General features: G+C 46.3%; 1 long non-coding RNA gene across 1 annotated transcript; it reads right to left on the bottom strand.

Moving 5' to 3' along the window:
• Positions 1-10,528: 10,528 nt before the first annotated feature.
• On the bottom strand, positions 10,529-15,997 carry LOC144718974 (uncharacterized). The gene is made up of 2 exons (XR_013585510.1): positions 15,617-15,997; positions 10,529-11,500 (listed from the first exon to the last, which is right to left on the bottom strand). It is a non-coding gene; the product is annotated as an uncharacterized LOC144718974 (long non-coding RNA).
• Between the last annotated feature and the right edge of the window lie 536 nt (positions 15,998-16,533).

The following is a 16,533-nucleotide window of genomic DNA, read 5'->3' as shown; positions in this document are numbered from 1 at the left end:
ATAAAAAATAAATGTGATCAAATGTGACTGACTGACAGCAGCAGTGATACAGAGATAGACAATCGTAGATTGGTGTCAATCTTATAAAAGACTCATCAGTACAGTACGGTCACCAATTCTCACTGCTACAAAGTCGGCTTCTGGGAATCGATTATGCAGTCCCCACTTCTACACGATGGGGCACATTAGCTCGGTTAATGTAAATAATATTTATAAAATCCATAAACGACGACGAAACTCCATCACAATAACAGGAAAACAGTGTAGGCCGAAAAAATCCCACACCTTACCGAAAACAAATCTCAACACATTGGTCAATAATATTCTGGCCTTTAAGGAAAATTAAATATGGTTATAAGCAATGTTTTGGGAAATGGCCCTTCTTGTAATTTGTTACGGAAAACGTGCAGGCCAGATTTGATTGTGATGAGCAGTGTCACTGCACTGGAGTGAAGAGGGGGGAATGGAGCGGTGGCTGTTTGCACAACGAGCCGTGTAGAGTTTAAAACTAACCTAAACTTTTTTTTTATTTTACCAGGTAAGCCCCCCACTGAGCTAACTATATCGCTCTTTTTCAGAAGCGACCTGGCCATAAATGAAAGTTCAACGAAGTGGCTTATCGTGTGCAAATTTATAGCAGCCAAATACTCTAAACACATTTTTCTAAAAGTGGAAGGAAAAACAGGAGGACCCGGAGAGAGCCACGCAACCACGGGGAGAACACGCAAACTTCAAATATACAGGTGTCAGGGTTGAGGATCGAACCCACGACCATCCTGTATACCAGTCGAGGTAGTTAACATCTCGCCACCGTGGCGCCCCAAGTTAAACAGTCACGTACCAAACACAACCACCTTGGCATGGAGAGGCCTGTATCGAACAACGGATTAGCAAAGCGCTGTAAATTATGAATAGTTCCTTATATCTTGCATTTACAAATTTAAATTATTATGTCCGAGGGTGGCCCTGCTGAAAAGCAGGAGACCTCATTCCCAACGCGAACTGCTCAGCCCCGGTGTGAGGCGCACGGCCTGGGTACAGCCCCGCTTGGCACGGGTACAGCCCCGCTTGGCACGGGCTAGAACTGTAGTGGCAATTCGGGCTCGGTTCACTTTCCCGGCTTGTGAACCAGGCCAGCACGCTGTTGAGTGGTCATGGAAACGCAGCGTCAGCAACTTGACTCCGAGTGGTATATTATTATTTGTTTTGCATCGAGTGCAGGGGCTGAATTGCCACCAATCAGTGCAGCGCGGGCTGATTCCGCCCCAACCCCAACAGAATTGATTGCAGGTAAAATTCCCGCATGTTGCAAGCGCACGTCCCCTCCCAAGAACAAAGGCCATACTCGTGTGCCCGGTGTTTACTGCGGTGGTGTTATGTGGCTCTCAGTGCAATCACATGGAAACAGCTGCACTTGCCAATTGAAAGTCCCTCTCTTTATGGTAACAACAATTTAAATCCATTTGTCAATCAACTGATGGATAAAGGTGTCACAGAGCCATGTTGATCAGAGTCGTTGTTTTGTATAACGATACATGCTTATCTATTTTGCCCCACCTGTATGTATATTGAAGTTCTTTCGCACCGTACATAGTCAACTTCCGTTTGGAGCGCTCTCAGATAACACTGCATCAACCCCAAATAGGTGAACAGCCTCTGGACAGGGATATGAGATAACGACTTCTGAGATCCGTTCACTTGCCTCTGATCCACACCGGGGACGTTGAACCTTGTCACAGGCCCTGTTTGAAACGTGCCACGTGCTCTGCTATGGAGGCGCTTTAGTATGATCCGTTCACTCAATTCAGCATGTATTTTGCCGAATACGTTTTTGCGCGCGCAGTCGTTGGAGAGCGGACTGAGACCACCAACTCGATGCCTTGAGAACCCGGTTTAGTCACGGGCGAGTACCCACATTCAATGCAAGGACCTCAGCGGCTCCGGCTCTGTAATCTGATACCACATGAGCCACCCAGTCACTTCTTACTCGTAGGTTATTCAAAGGTTTTAGATAAAGCTTACTTTCCGCCACGTATGTACGACTAAACTTAATTCTATTTCTAGCACGCATTCTTCACCATGGCTCTTTTTTCATAAAGGCCACGTGCTATTTATACACAGCCACGTTCTAAATGTCGCGCCGCTGTCAAATACGAAACGCTGTCCCGCTGCATTTCGCAACATTTTGTCCGAAATGTTAACTCTGCTTATTCTGAGCTTTGTGACGTACCCATCATGCACCACAGTAACCCGGGTTCTGTCCACGAGAAGTAATGGAGAGGTGCAAGCTTGGAATGACACTCGTGGACTCGGCATCAAAACATGTATCGGGGGGCACGGTCAGTGGGGAAACGAGGAGCACCTGTCTGGAAGATACTTTCTGCTTCGCTGGCTCTGTTGCCAAAGTTAATCTGAACACGCGAGCTCGTGACGGACCCCACACACACACACTTCTGGGGTTCGACCTACCCAGAAAATATATTTTAAAAACTCAATACGTTCATCAATAGCGCCGTGGGCTCAAAAGGAAAATATGTAACATAATATGCCGCGTACAACCCAGTAAACAGAGGTGAGGCCGAAAACTGCAGCAGCGTGCGGTACAGATGCGGTCGCCTTATTCATTGATGGGAAATGCATAATAGTTTTCGATGTCAAGTCAAGTTTTCTAATCAGAATCTTTATTTAAACTGGAAGAATCCGATGAGTTCTTGAAGTTCTTTTTCGCAGATGTCCAGTCGGGGCGGGTCAAAAAGTCGCGACAACAAAGAGTACAAGAACAGAGAGCAGGAAAGCTGAGCAAGCCACGAAATAAAAATGTCAATCTATACAAATATATGTGTACAAATTGCCGATTTTTAAACACCGAATGCAATCTTGGGCAAGGCAGCAAAACCTCGATAAGTTTATTTTGTTTACCCAGGTGAGAATTTAAGATACAGTACCTCCGGGATGGTCTCATTTAACCAGCGTGACACTCGGTTTCTATCTGCGGCCACCAGAACCAGACCGAGGATCACACGATCCAGCACTGCCCGCGCCGCCGTCGATTCGTGGGCAGTATCACCGGCATCCACACAGCCTCCACAGAGGCTACCGAACAGATGAGTAACCTCCATGGCCACACATACCGCACCGCCGATTATAGCACGGTTGGCTACGTCCGGTGTGAAAGAAGTTCAACATGCATACGATGTTGCCATCTTCTCCTTGCGTTTCAAAAGCAGAAGCGGAAGACGTACATGCACACATTTTAAACAATTATATTCATTCTAGATTTGAAGCTTTAGTGACTGCAATGATTCATATTCTTATCTGCTCAAACTAAAAACTTTTATTTTGCAGGTAAGGCCCACTGAGCTACTGTATATAAGTCTTTTTCAGAAACGACCTGTCTACAAATGATAGCCCAACGAAGTGACTTATCGTGTGGAAATGTGTAACTAATCATGAAATGAGAAAACAAGAGACTGAATATAATATTATGCCTGACAGTTATAGGTACAAGAAGCGGCTGGGGAAGACACAGAATGAAGTACATTAGCAGTTTGAGCAATTGTATGCAAGTATCTGATGCGTTTAGACTATTTAAATGACATGGCTGCTGTACATTTCACATGATAAGCCACTTTGTTGTTGCCAGGTCGCTTCTGAAAAAGAAGCTCAGAGCTTCTTGATTTGCTTACCTTTTCAAACTTTGCACTCCTATCATGTTTTTGCTTTGTTTGTTGTTACGTTCTGACCCGCCCTACTGGACATCGGAAAAATAACTTTATATCTCGTTGCATTGCTCCAGGACAAACGTTCTGATTATGAGTAATATCATGGACAGAGCTACGTGGAAGGAAGTTCATGATTGCCAATTCCTTTGAGAAGGAACACGGGCCACATCGAGTAACTCACACAAACACATATTATAGCTCTGCGTGTGTGAACCCACCTTTGGATAGAAGCGTTGTCACGCTCTGTTGGTCACGAGGGGTTTTGGCCATACTTATCCAACCTTGTTCAGTGCAGGGGGGCGAAGAGATGGCCCAGCACTGATGTTAGCTGTGGCAGGGGATTGAACTCTGGTCTCGGATTTTCGTCGCAGTCCATAAAACACTGCGCCGCTGCTTACTGCCAATTTATAACATAACCTCACGTCAAATATGATTTGTAGCCCTATACAATGCATCTCCGAGCACAGATGTTTCATCAACAGTTTATGTTTTACCTTTCATTATTCAAGAATTGATGTCTTAATGTAAAATGTAAAAAAAAACTAATTTCTCCCCCCACCGATGCTTTTCACTGCCATCAGACAAAGCAACTTACACTCAGAGTTCTCTCAGACAACATTGCATCAGCACAAATAGGAGAACAGCCTTTGGGGAGGGATATAAGAAAACTACTTCTGATATCCGTTCATATGCCTCTTATCCACACCAGGGGCGCTGAACCTCGTCACAGGCCCTGTTGTAAAGCGCCACTTGACCTGCTATCGAGTTCACTCAATTCCGCATATCAACGTTTTTTGCGTGCAGTCATTGGACACCGGGCCGACACAACCAAGTCGAGTGCCTTGAGAACCCAGGTTAGTCACGGGCGGCTGACCTGATTCGACCCCAGGGCCTCAGCGGTTCCGGCTCCGTACTCCGATCCAGCATCATTAACCTTCTGAGCCACCCAGTTAGCTCGTAGGTTATTCAAATCCGGGTGGAAAGTTTACGTTTCACCACGTACGTATGACAACACTTAATTCTATTTTTAGCACGCATTAATCCCGCCGACTCTCTTTTTTTAGAAAAGGCCGCGTGCTATTTTTACACAGCCACATTCTAAACGCCGCGCCGCTCGCTGTCAAATGCGAACGCTGTCCCGCTGCATTTTGCAACATCTTCTCCGAAATGTTGACTCTGCTTATTCTGAGCTCTGTGACGTACCCATCATGCACCATAGTAAACCCGGGTCCTGTCCAGGGGCCATCCATAAATGACAATGACGTCACACACCTGGGCGGGGGGGGGGGTGTCGGTCAGACATTTGTGACGATGTGTGACGAGGGGGTTGAGAAATGTGACGTCACATCAAAATGCGCAACTTGAAATAAATATAGGCAACACGTTCTACTTAATTAAATAGACTTTTTAAATAAATGTTTTCTCCTACAACATCAGAGTGCAGCGCCACATTAAATACGCACTACAATGACAATAGTTTAAAGCGATTTGAAGCATGTTTTATATATTTGGGGGGGGGGGGGGCAGAGCTTTGTGACGTCATATTTTAGGGGGGGTCTGACTTTTTGTGACGCCGTGTGACGAAGGGGGGGAGGGGGTCAAAAATCGTCCAAAATCGCGAGACGTCATTTATGAACGGCCCCCCACGAGAAGTAATGGAGAGGTGCACGCTGGGAATGGCACTCAGAGACAGGAAGAGGAATACAGGGACCCCTCGATTCGAGAACGAGTTAGCTTAATCCAATTTTACTCCTCCCGACTCCAAACATGTTGTACGTACGGCATGTACACTAAACACGGGAAATGGCTTTAAAAGTTGTATAATCTCCTGTAGATGCCACTGGTTCATGTTCTGCAGATGCACTTACGGCCCTCGGTCCGAACAGGCAACTGGACGTACGGACAGGTTTGTTCGTATCTCTGAAAGTTCGTAAGTCGGATGTTCGTAAGTAGAGGAGTCCCGGTACACGTGGATCGGACAATCCCGTGCATGCTCGAGACATCACATACACCGGTGAGAAAGTTAAAGTGGATTTGGCTTGGGCACTTCTCTAAAGGCGACGGTGGTCGAGACGACAAATGGAGTGGCAGTCAAAGTAGGAAGCTACACACCCAAGAGGATATCCACCAAAGAGAATGAACGATGGAATCAGCTCGTAAATAGGATTAAATATTGTTTTGATCATTATTTTAATACATGATCTATTAATTGTGTCAGCACTTGCAGGCTGCACGACTCGTGCTAAAGATTACCTTACTTTGAAATCTGGACTCCAATTTAGAGGAGGGCAGTGCCTGCGATTAAAACATTTAGGGGGGGGCGGGGGGGGTCACTTATCTGGATGTAAGTTTAACAAAGTTAAGTGCACGGCACCAGCGTAATCATAACCCGAGTCAATCCACTGCTCAGTAACGTATGACTCTCGGACTGTGTTTTTAGCACTACTTCACCACGCTGGTTAGTGGAGATTTGTGGAGGAATCCAGGAACCGATAATTGCTTTTTTTACCCTTCTATCTGGCAACAAAACTGACACCTTGTTTTTGTTGACAACTTGTTTTTGTTGCCAGATAGAAGGGTAAAAAAACAATTATCATATTTTTACTGGCAAATGAGGTTCCAATGGTGTAAATCCAGGAACCGTTCAGATCTGCCATTCGCCACTGATATTTGCCGCGGACTCGAATCGAACTCAACTTACCCGGTTGATCGTTGCGTGGTCCCGCCACGAGCTCTGTGCGCGAGCCGCTGTACCCCCCCCCCCCCACCCATTTCAATCTGTTTGAGTTACTCTGCAGGATATCTCCCACAGGGCAATGCGTCCATCTACCTACCTACCCCAACTACTGTACTCCGATAGGCTTCCTGTGTAAATTCAATGTCTGAACAACAATGGCCAATCTAAGGCCGACATATCTGGCGAGATGTTATCTCCGTTGCTTGGTATGCAGGAGGTCGTGGGTTCGATTCCGACCCTTGACGCCTGTATATTTTGAGTTTGCGTGTTCTAACCGTGGTCGAGTGGATTGTTCTCCGGGTCCTCCGGGTTTCCCCTCCACATTAAGAAACACGCCGTTGGAGTATTTGGCTGCGATAAATGTCCACATGAGAAGCCACTTCGTTTAGCTATCATGTGTGGCTAGGTCGCTTCTGAAAAGAGCTACTACATAGTTTGTCAAAACATTTTTTTTTTAAGTTTCAATATTGAATTATGAGCAGCAGCGGCACGAATAAAACGTGATGCATTAATTCATTCCATCACTGATTTCTAATGACCATACGTTTTTTTTTATCAACGGTTCATTGAATATTGTGAAAACGATGGCTCCCATGTCTTGCAGAGCGGAGAGTGTGTTCACATGATCACAACGTGTGTTGAGTGAGATTGGGGTTTGAGACGTGTTCGAAAAGGCTGCTTGCTCTCTCTTATCTCCCCCCATATTATAACCGTGATGGTTTTTCTGCATGGAAACATCCTGTGTCGTCATCTAAAGTCGTGGCCTGCGGTGGCTGCTGTGATTTGATACCCGGCCAAACCTGCTTGGTTTTGGCAAAGCGACGTTCCGTAAATTATTTCCAAAGTCAATTTTGTGACGCCACGGCCGTTTTCAGTTTGCGCAATGGGGGACAACAACAGAAACCCTAAACATAACCTCAGCTTCCGGCTGTAGAGCACTTCGTTTGACAGGTGTTTGAATCGCTAAAATAAACTCACACCCTTACTTGAATGAGATTCCTTCCGTGCATCCACGCGGTCCAAACGGATACGCGTTCTCTTCCCGTTCCCTTGCGGTTGAAGAAATACAAAGTGCATCGTGGCAGTGCCAGATTAAGCTAGTGCGGGGCCTGTAGCACGTGTTATAAAGGGGCCCTAAATATAAAAAACACGTAAATATTAAAACACATTTTTTTGTACTTGAATAGTAAAGTAATTGTATTTTTTGCATTTGCTATACAGCCAGATAATACGACAAATCGCTAACCTTAAACACCCAGTCGTTCATAAAAGTTGAAGGCAGTATAGTACTATAGTAATAGAGCAAGTGCAGAATCACTGAACCGAAATTGATAGCTTGAAAGCATTTAGCGCGGGGCCCTTCAAAGTGCGGGGCCCGTAGCATATGTAGCTACTTTTGCTACGAGGATAATCCGGCACTGAATCGTGGAAGTCTTTGAGTCATCAGGATGGATCTGCACGCGAAAGTGAAAACCATTATCGGCCAACCGCACCCCACCGTTACCAGTGTACATAGAGGTTGGGGGTTGTTTGATTGTGTCATTGTGTCAATAAGACTCACCAAGTGTGCACCTGAATGGTTAGATGTGAACACCTGCGGGAGGCTGTGTGCACTGTGAACACCTGCACATGTTGTTGTGCAGGGTGGACATTTTCTTATACACCGACATAGACATAATACGTAACGTTGTAATTATAACATAATAAGTTCCACGACTTTGAAGAACTACTGCTGAATAAAAAACCCTCAGCATGCCACATCGGTCACGGGGGGGGGGGCTTTTGACCATACTTCACCATCCTGGTGAGCGTTGGTGGATGCATGTTCGGGCCGTTGGCAACGATCGATCCGAATCTCGCCCGCCACTCACGTTAGCCGTGACAGCGAATTCTAACTCGCTGGAGCCGACTTAATAGCGCAGCGCGGCAAAGCAGCTGTAGTTCGTTTGATGAATTACACGGACGATCCCGTTCAGCCAGTTTCTCGGCGAGATGACACCCCCTCGCCACCCACAACATCGCAAGGAGACGTGGCAATCATCCCCAACAAGATGGGGTTAGAATAAAAGCACGTAACAGAAAGATCTGCTTATAAAACCAACACATTTTTTATAAACTATTTCAATTTTTACCAGGTAAAGCCCCACTGAGCTATTAAGAAGCGACCTGGTCACAAATCATCGCTAGTGTGGAAATTTAGAGTAGCCAGAATATACTCGAAACGCATGCCGATTCTGAATGTGGACGGAAAAAATGGGAGGACCCTAAAAAAAATCCACGTGAACACGGGGAGAACGTGCAGACTTCAAATATACAGGAGGCAGGGTCGGGGATCGAACCTGCGACCTCGTGCACACAAGGCGAGGGAGTGAACACCGCCCGCCCGCGAGGTGCATCTGCCCTGTCCTGCAGATCGCGTTCCAGGTGAGAGTTTATCGGTGTCCGATCAGAAAATGAAACAGATTGTTACGATTCGGTGACGCCGCGTTGGTAGAGAGGCGCACAGAGCAGAGCTAACCATGGTTTGTGCCATGAAGAAGGCCTATTGCCCGAAACGTCACCTGTTATGAATGTTTTCCTTTGAAGGCCACAGTGTTAATGACGAATGTTTTGGTTCTGATTTTAATCGTGCTATGTTGGAGAACGACGCGCGTGTGTTGCTGTGTCTTCTATCGGGCGTTGGATTGAGCCATTTCTCAAAACAATAACTTGTGCGCACGCTGACGGGTTTCGTGCCGTCACTAAGTCATTATGGCCAGCTCCATGGCTCTTAACTGGAGCTGCTGCATTGGCAGTGGGGTGCCTATGATCACTGTTTCATTGCTTTTCGATTTAAAGCTTTCGTGACTGCAGGGATTCATCTTCTTGGTTCTTTCGGTAAAGTCACGTAGAAGGGAAGTAATAAAATAATAAAAATAAAACATAATAAAATAATTCTCACGACGTTTCGGCCACAACGCAAGTAGCCGTCCTCAGGTGAAAACCAGGTCTGTCGAGGTGACAGCGTCTGAATGAAACAGCACACGTGCTTGGAGCATGTATATAAGCTGGGTTGGAAGGGGGGAAGAAAGGGGGAGCCTTAACAAAAAAATATGAAATATCAAGAGGAATTTAGCATATTTATGGGAAATGCAGGTATGTGAATAGTACTGCATATGCCCGTGCATTATGCAGGATTAGCAGCATCAAAGGGAGGGGATAAGGGTAGCATTAATGAAGGGAAGGAGTGTTAATAGTATGTAGCTGCAGTAACTAAAACCACCACGTAAACAACTAAAGTATAATCTACATATTATCATCAGTAAACTAAATATACTCTACAATACGTTGAGTTACTAACATTAAGTAATACATTACAATTCTACGTCGTAAAAAAATATATATATATATAATATGCTTGCATCTAAACGTTATTCTCTTACATCACACGAGTCTACACCCTACTATATACTGCCATAGACAAACCCAACATTAAATTATATACTGTATTGCACACCAAAGAAAGGTTCTCCTTTTCCGACCACCTTGTAAGTGCCACGCTGCTACAAGGAGAGATGTTTCAACAGCATGGCCATACATTCCCTGTTGAGGCTCTGAACATCACTGTCAGGGCATACCCTATGTTAAATAAGGCGAAGCTGAAGACTGAACTGTCTGTCATTTATGAGAGTCCAGAATTCAAGGGCTGCTGTGGTGCACTAGCGCTGTACCAGGTTTTGCTGAAGTACAACCTCCAGGATACTTTTTCAGAGACTGTTGCTCTGTTGAACATCCTCATAACCACTCCCATGACAACTGCTGAAGCTGAGAGGTGTTTCTCGACCTTAAAGAGAATCAAGACATTCCTGACAAATGTAATGGGACAGGAACGTCTGAATGCAATGGCTATGCTTTCCATGGAGAGGGAACTAGTCAGGAACATGCCTGCTTTCAATGAGAGAGTAATTGATCACTTTCCTACTTTGAAAGAGAGAAGAGCAAAATTTCAGTATAAGCAAGCAGTGTATTAAGCGAGTAATGTGATGTAAGTAGTGTAATAATAGTGAGTATAGAAACAAACAAGAAGATGTATTGTAAGAGTCACTTTATTTTTCATTAATATTAAAGTAGTGAAGTTGCCTTTACATGCTTAAACTGTTAATTTATCCATTGCATGGGTGGACCTTATCCTTATCAATCGTCCAAACATTTGCCCCCCCTGAGAGATTTTGCAGGAGCCGCCACTGACCGGCTTGATGAGGTCTACACCCAGCAGTGGATCGATCATGATGATGAGGAATGCAGAGGCAATCCTTGATGTGCCAGAGGGTGCTGCTGTGCTGTGACGAGTCCGTGTCTCACGGGAGGCTGTTTGAGTTGATTGGCTTGAAAATCCGAGACGGAGCTCACTGGACCCGGAGTCAGGGCACATCCCCGGATGACCACCTTGACACTCATTGAGGATTCAGTCCACCCGACTGTACAGTTCACTGGAGTGGCCCGTGAGTGGCAGAGACTTTGCTCCCTTCTTCCCCTCCCCCCTCCCCGTTATAAATCTTTGCACAGTGCCGTGGTCAGTACTCAAGCGGTGCTGTGCGTGCGTGTGAATGATTGTGAAAGTCACACACAAAGATTGCTACAATAGATGTTACGCGTTGGATTATAGCATACGAGTGGTGTATGGAATTTAATAGACCTTTTTAAACTTGGGAAACATTGCTGTAAATGAAAATGTGAGTTTGGAGATGCAATCCAAATATACAAATATATGGACACATACATGTGCCACACACTTTAATTCCGAGTCAAATTGTTCACTCTTCTACCAGGTCGCAGCAACTGTTGACTTTTGGCTTCCTTGATTAGTTGCAGGTCAAGCGTTCATGTGGAGATCTCGGTGGTGTGGTTTTGGTGGCGTTACCACCTTTCTGGTGTGCACATGAATGGGTAGCTGATGTCACATTTTCCCTGGCCGTGCTTCTGATCGCCTTGGTGATGTTGCCATCATCTTGCTGCACCTTCGAATGTTCCCTTTGCTTTGAGGCATTTATTTCCACAGCACCTGAGCAAAAAGGGGAAAAGTTACAGTATTTGTGTTTTCAGCTGAAGAGAGAACCATAATACGATTAAATTATTATCAAACTCTAATTTTATAAGAATGTACTATGCTCCCAATTTTCACTCCGCAAGTTTGTCCTTTCTGAGATTAATTGATTTACAGGCTTTTGTTAATCCACTGCCGGATGAAAGCCTCCCCACACAGTGGCAGTCATGGGGGTTGGTGAATGGGTGGCCAGGTCTGGTTCACTCTCCACCGTTGTTAGTCATGGCGAGGAATCAAACTCTGGTTGTGGGGTTTCTAGCACAGCACGTGAACGACTGCGCCACCGCTCTTATAACAAGTCTGGATTTCCATGGTCTATGGTTTAAAGACAGTGGGCCCCCCAAGATATATAGCTGGCTAGCACACATTTCCCTCCACCCAAAAGCTCCATGTGGTATGAGACTTATTATGGAATAATAACTTCAACGTGTAATGTGCCACTGCGCAATATTCACTCACTCTAGAAGAGCGAGAGAGAAAGGACTCATAGGCACAGGGAACCACAATTGGGAAAGGTAGCAACCAGGTGGCGAGTCGGTATCAAATTCCACCCAAAGCTCTGCGGTCCTCTATATATTAAGATCTTCTCAGCCAATCGCGATTGTTTACATGTATGGCAAGGGACCGGAGCACCCAGAGAATCCCCGCACATACGACGAGCGGCCTCAACACTCAATCCCATACAGCTGGAACAGATGGAGATTGCTACCACATTTTACTGTCGCGCAAATCTCCTGGCAAGCCTGGGTATGGCACTTCGACATCCACGGGAAGGGAGTTTCACGTTTGCGTGATCCACCAACACTCGCTGCCTCCACATCACTGGATCGCAGGCCACGTGCATAGCCGCTACCACCACCCGGCGAACGTACACATGGCCAGTGCTCTTTTGTTAATCGACTACGAGATGAGGGCCTCACCAAACCAAGAGGAAAATGTGTTGGGGTTTTTCTTGTTGTTAAATCATACTTCAACCACGGTGGTTCAGTGTGGTTGCGTGAAGGCGGGCAGCGATCGACGTTTGAGCAGAGATTTAGTTGCACTGCCATCTGCTGACCACGTGGCCTGCTCGTTCAGTGAATATAGGCGATAGCTTGGCCTCGATAAATGGTAGATCTTCGATATTAAACTTTAAATTGCAATACACTACTCTACTTTTTGGAAGTCACCATCGCCACTGATCAGCAGTAAGGTAGAATATTTATGGAGTGGTGTACGTGGAGTGCCGGGCTCATAAAGGACAAACAATACAATACAAACAGTGCGTCAACAACAGTGTGGCCTTTAACGGATAAAATACTCTACAATTATAAACGAAGCAACGATATTGAGCTAGTATCATCTCTTCTTCAGAGGCGACCTGGCCACAGATGATAGCTCATTGCAGTGGCTTATATAATCATCACACGTGGGAATTTACAGAAGCCGCCAAATCATCGAGACGCGTGTTGTTTCTAAATGTGGAGGGCAAAACCCGGAGGAACCCAGGGAAAAAAAAATCCACACGACCACCGCGGTGAGAGGGAAACACGCCAACTCCAAATTTACAACAGGCATCGACAGGGTCCGGGATCGAACCTACGGACATCCTGCGTCGCAGGCGAGGGAGATATCCTCTCGGCGGTGTTTCTGGCAATGGCTCTTGATGGCACATCGGCCAGGGAGATAATCTCTTTCTGGCCTTCATATGCATGTCGAACTTATTTCACACGGTACGTAGTCAACCGAGGTCATCGTAGTTGCGGGGAAGGACAGCAAACTAAACACAAAAAGCTGTTCTAAAGAATGAAGAGCAACTACCAGAAACATCGCCTATTGAATGTTCTTATGCAGTGTTATTGACGAATGTGTTGAGTCTTTTTTCATGTATTGCAGTATCACCAAATGAATGTTTCAATCACGACAAGAGTACTCTTTGTTTTTTTTCGGTAAAGTCACGTAGGTAAAACAATCAATAAAATAAAATAAATGAAAACAACTAAATTAAATCATGACGTTTCGGAGGCAACACAAGCTTCCTTCATCAGGTGTAAAAAAGGCACAGCAAAATAACGACAAGAGTGCCCTCTGCTGGATGTTAAGGTACATTGCACAGAAAATCACGGACAAACCCACGTTGCCACCTGTTACCCGTGTTCTCTGGATTATAAGGCGCTCCAGAGAGTAAGACGAACCCCAAACGAATGCCCTGTGTCAATAAAGTTATACAAAACTGTTCACACAGACGCAAGCCTTTAAGACAAGAGGAAAAAGCGCGTCTTTTATAATCCGTAGGCACGTCGAGCAGCCCTGGGTTACTCTATGCAAGGCCTCGACACAGAGGCATTGGGGGCCGTCCATAAATGACGTCACGCGATTTTGGACAATTTTTGACCCCCCCCCTCGTCACACGGCGTCACAAAAAGTCAGATCCCCCCTCAAATATGACGTCACAAAGCTCTGCCCCCCCCCCCCCCAAATATAAAACATGATTCAAATCGCTTTAAACTATTGTCATTGTAGTGCGCTGCACTCTGATGTTGTAGGAGAAAACATTTATTAAAAAGTCGATTTAATTAAGTAGAACGTGTTGTCTATATTTATTTAAAGTTGCGCATTTTGTTGTGACGTCACATTTCTCAAACCCCCCCTCGTCACGCATCGTCACGAATGCCTGACCCCCCCCCCAGGTGCATGGCGTCATTCATGGACGGCCCCTTGGGTCTCTGTGTGTCTATGTTGTGTCTCTCTCTGTGTCTCTGTGTGTCTCCGTGTCTGTGTTTTGTCTCTCTCAAATTTAGTTCGACCTGATGACGGTTGTTTATGTTGCAATCGAAACGTCGTATTCTATTATTTAATTTATTTTCTTTCTACGTGACTTTACCGAAAGAACCAAAGAGTAATTCCTGCAGTCACGAAAGCTTCAAACCAGCCCTGGGTTGCCTACGTGGTTGAGCAACAGGGGGCATTGAAGCAAAATTCATTGTTGTACTGTACATCTATGCCACCACATCCATGCTTCCGCCCTTCATCCACGCGCCCTGGGCAGCATCGTGAAGCATGACCAAATAACTCGCCAACATACGCACGGCGTAGGGATGCCTTCATCCAGCAGTGAATTAACGAATGGCTGAAAATGACACGGACATCAGAATCTTAATTTAGATTGGAGGAATCCAATGTTCTATGACGCTCTTTTTTCACCGATGCCCATGATGTAAACACAGTAACAATTTCACGAATATTAACGCGCACAGCATTGCCAACCCGCTGCGGGATATGGAGTGCTGTATTTAGTTGAGATGTTCACCGTAATCGCATCAACTTGTAGCGCGTCGTCGACGCGCAGTATTCGCTGCCCCTCACTGAGCTCGACTCAGGCGCGTGGAGGAACCACAGCGCGTGGCAGACGAGCAGGATGGCAGCTGCAGCAGTAGTAACCAGGCAGTTAGCCGGCACCACCCCCCCCCCCCCCCCCCAATCTCTGCCGCCTTCTAAATATGAAGACGTTTTCAGCCACACGGGGGGAGTAAGCCGGAGCACCCGGACAATATACGCATGCGGGGAGGCAACACTCGATCCAAATGACAGATGGAACAAATGGAGATTTGTCCACAGTTGCTGTGGCGCCCTCTCCTGGCGAGCCAGGGCGTGACGCCTCCTCGATGCCCACGGGAAGGGAGTTTCACGACATCTGCGTGATCCACCAACCCGAGCCTCCCGCAGTGTTGGATTACGCGCGGCGACGCTCATATCATTTATAAGTAAATTTTCACTCAACTTCAAAAAATGTCGAATGCGCTGGAAATGTTAACCTAAATCGCGTAAAGTGTTTAGGAAACACTCACACGGCAATAAGTTAACAATGCGAAGGCATTGCACATTCGGGTCGCCACCTTATTCACAGACCAAGCCCCCAACACATACGTCTCAAACTGAAATAAAGTTCAACAACCACAACCGCCACCAGATGTCGGTACAAATCAATTCTTGCCACGCGACCACAGACGCCAACTCCCGAGACAATTCGGGTGAAAGCCGAACAGGTGGCAACCCTCCTGCGCGACTGCGCGAAATGCCCAATCCATAGCTTACCTCGCCTGATCGCGTCCTCACTTCCCCTATTCTCTCTTCTGCTCCTTCGCCCTCAACTGCCTCTCGACCCGCTTGCGCTGGTAGCTTTTGGCCCACACGAAGCCGAGACACAGCAGCAGAGACTTGGCGGCGAGGATGTACATGAGCAGTGGGAAATTCTCCAACGCCTTGCTCTCGACCAACATCTTCTTGTTGTTGTTATTGTGCAAGGGGAAACGAGGTTTATGAGCACAGACCACACGAGCGATCCCTGCTCTTGAATGTGGAGTCGTGCCCAGCCACGCGACGTGTCAATTTATAGCCCGCGGAGTCGTCAAGACTCAAGTGACGACCCTGCCGACACAACGTCGTCTACAACAAGGGCAGCTGCCCAAACAGGCTGGGTCATTCTAGAGACGTCTACGCTTTATTTAGCGTTTGGCAATACGTAAGCACGGCTTTGCTGCCCTTAGAAGGTCCCGCGGAGAGGAATGCCAGCGATGGGTGGCGGCTCTTAACGTGGCTTACTCCACGGTATGGAGTGCCCGATGATGCTGGATGCAATTACCAGCGAAACGTCGTACAACTCAAAAATTGTAAATGTTGTGGTTTCACGCTTCAACACTGCACCGGTGGGCTAAAGCAGTGAACTATTTGTCTTTTGTCAACGTGACACTTTTTTACTGATTGGCCGTGTCGGGTGGTGGAGGGTTACGACACATTTATAAATAACGCGATCTAAACCCAAAAACGTTGATTATGAATAATATTGGTCGCGAAAGCCTCACACGTGTTAAACTGCTGGGTAATGTTACAGGTGGTGGGTGCCGGCGATATGATGGTGTGATCAATTCACTCCGCTTGGGTGATATTTTCGCCTAAAACAATATGGTCTTCGTCTCGTGTGTGCTCTGCCACCACAGTCACGCGTTTGTCCA

The sequence above is a fragment of the Lampetra planeri genome, chromosome 5, assembly GCF_965212315.1.
Source record: "Lampetra planeri chromosome 5, kcLamPlan1.2.h2, whole genome shotgun sequence".
Taxonomy (NCBI): Eukaryota; Metazoa; Chordata; class Hyperoartia; order Petromyzontiformes; family Petromyzontidae; genus Lampetra; species Lampetra planeri.
Note: the sequence above shows the minus strand (reverse complement) of the source record. Positions and strands in the feature narration are given on the sequence as shown.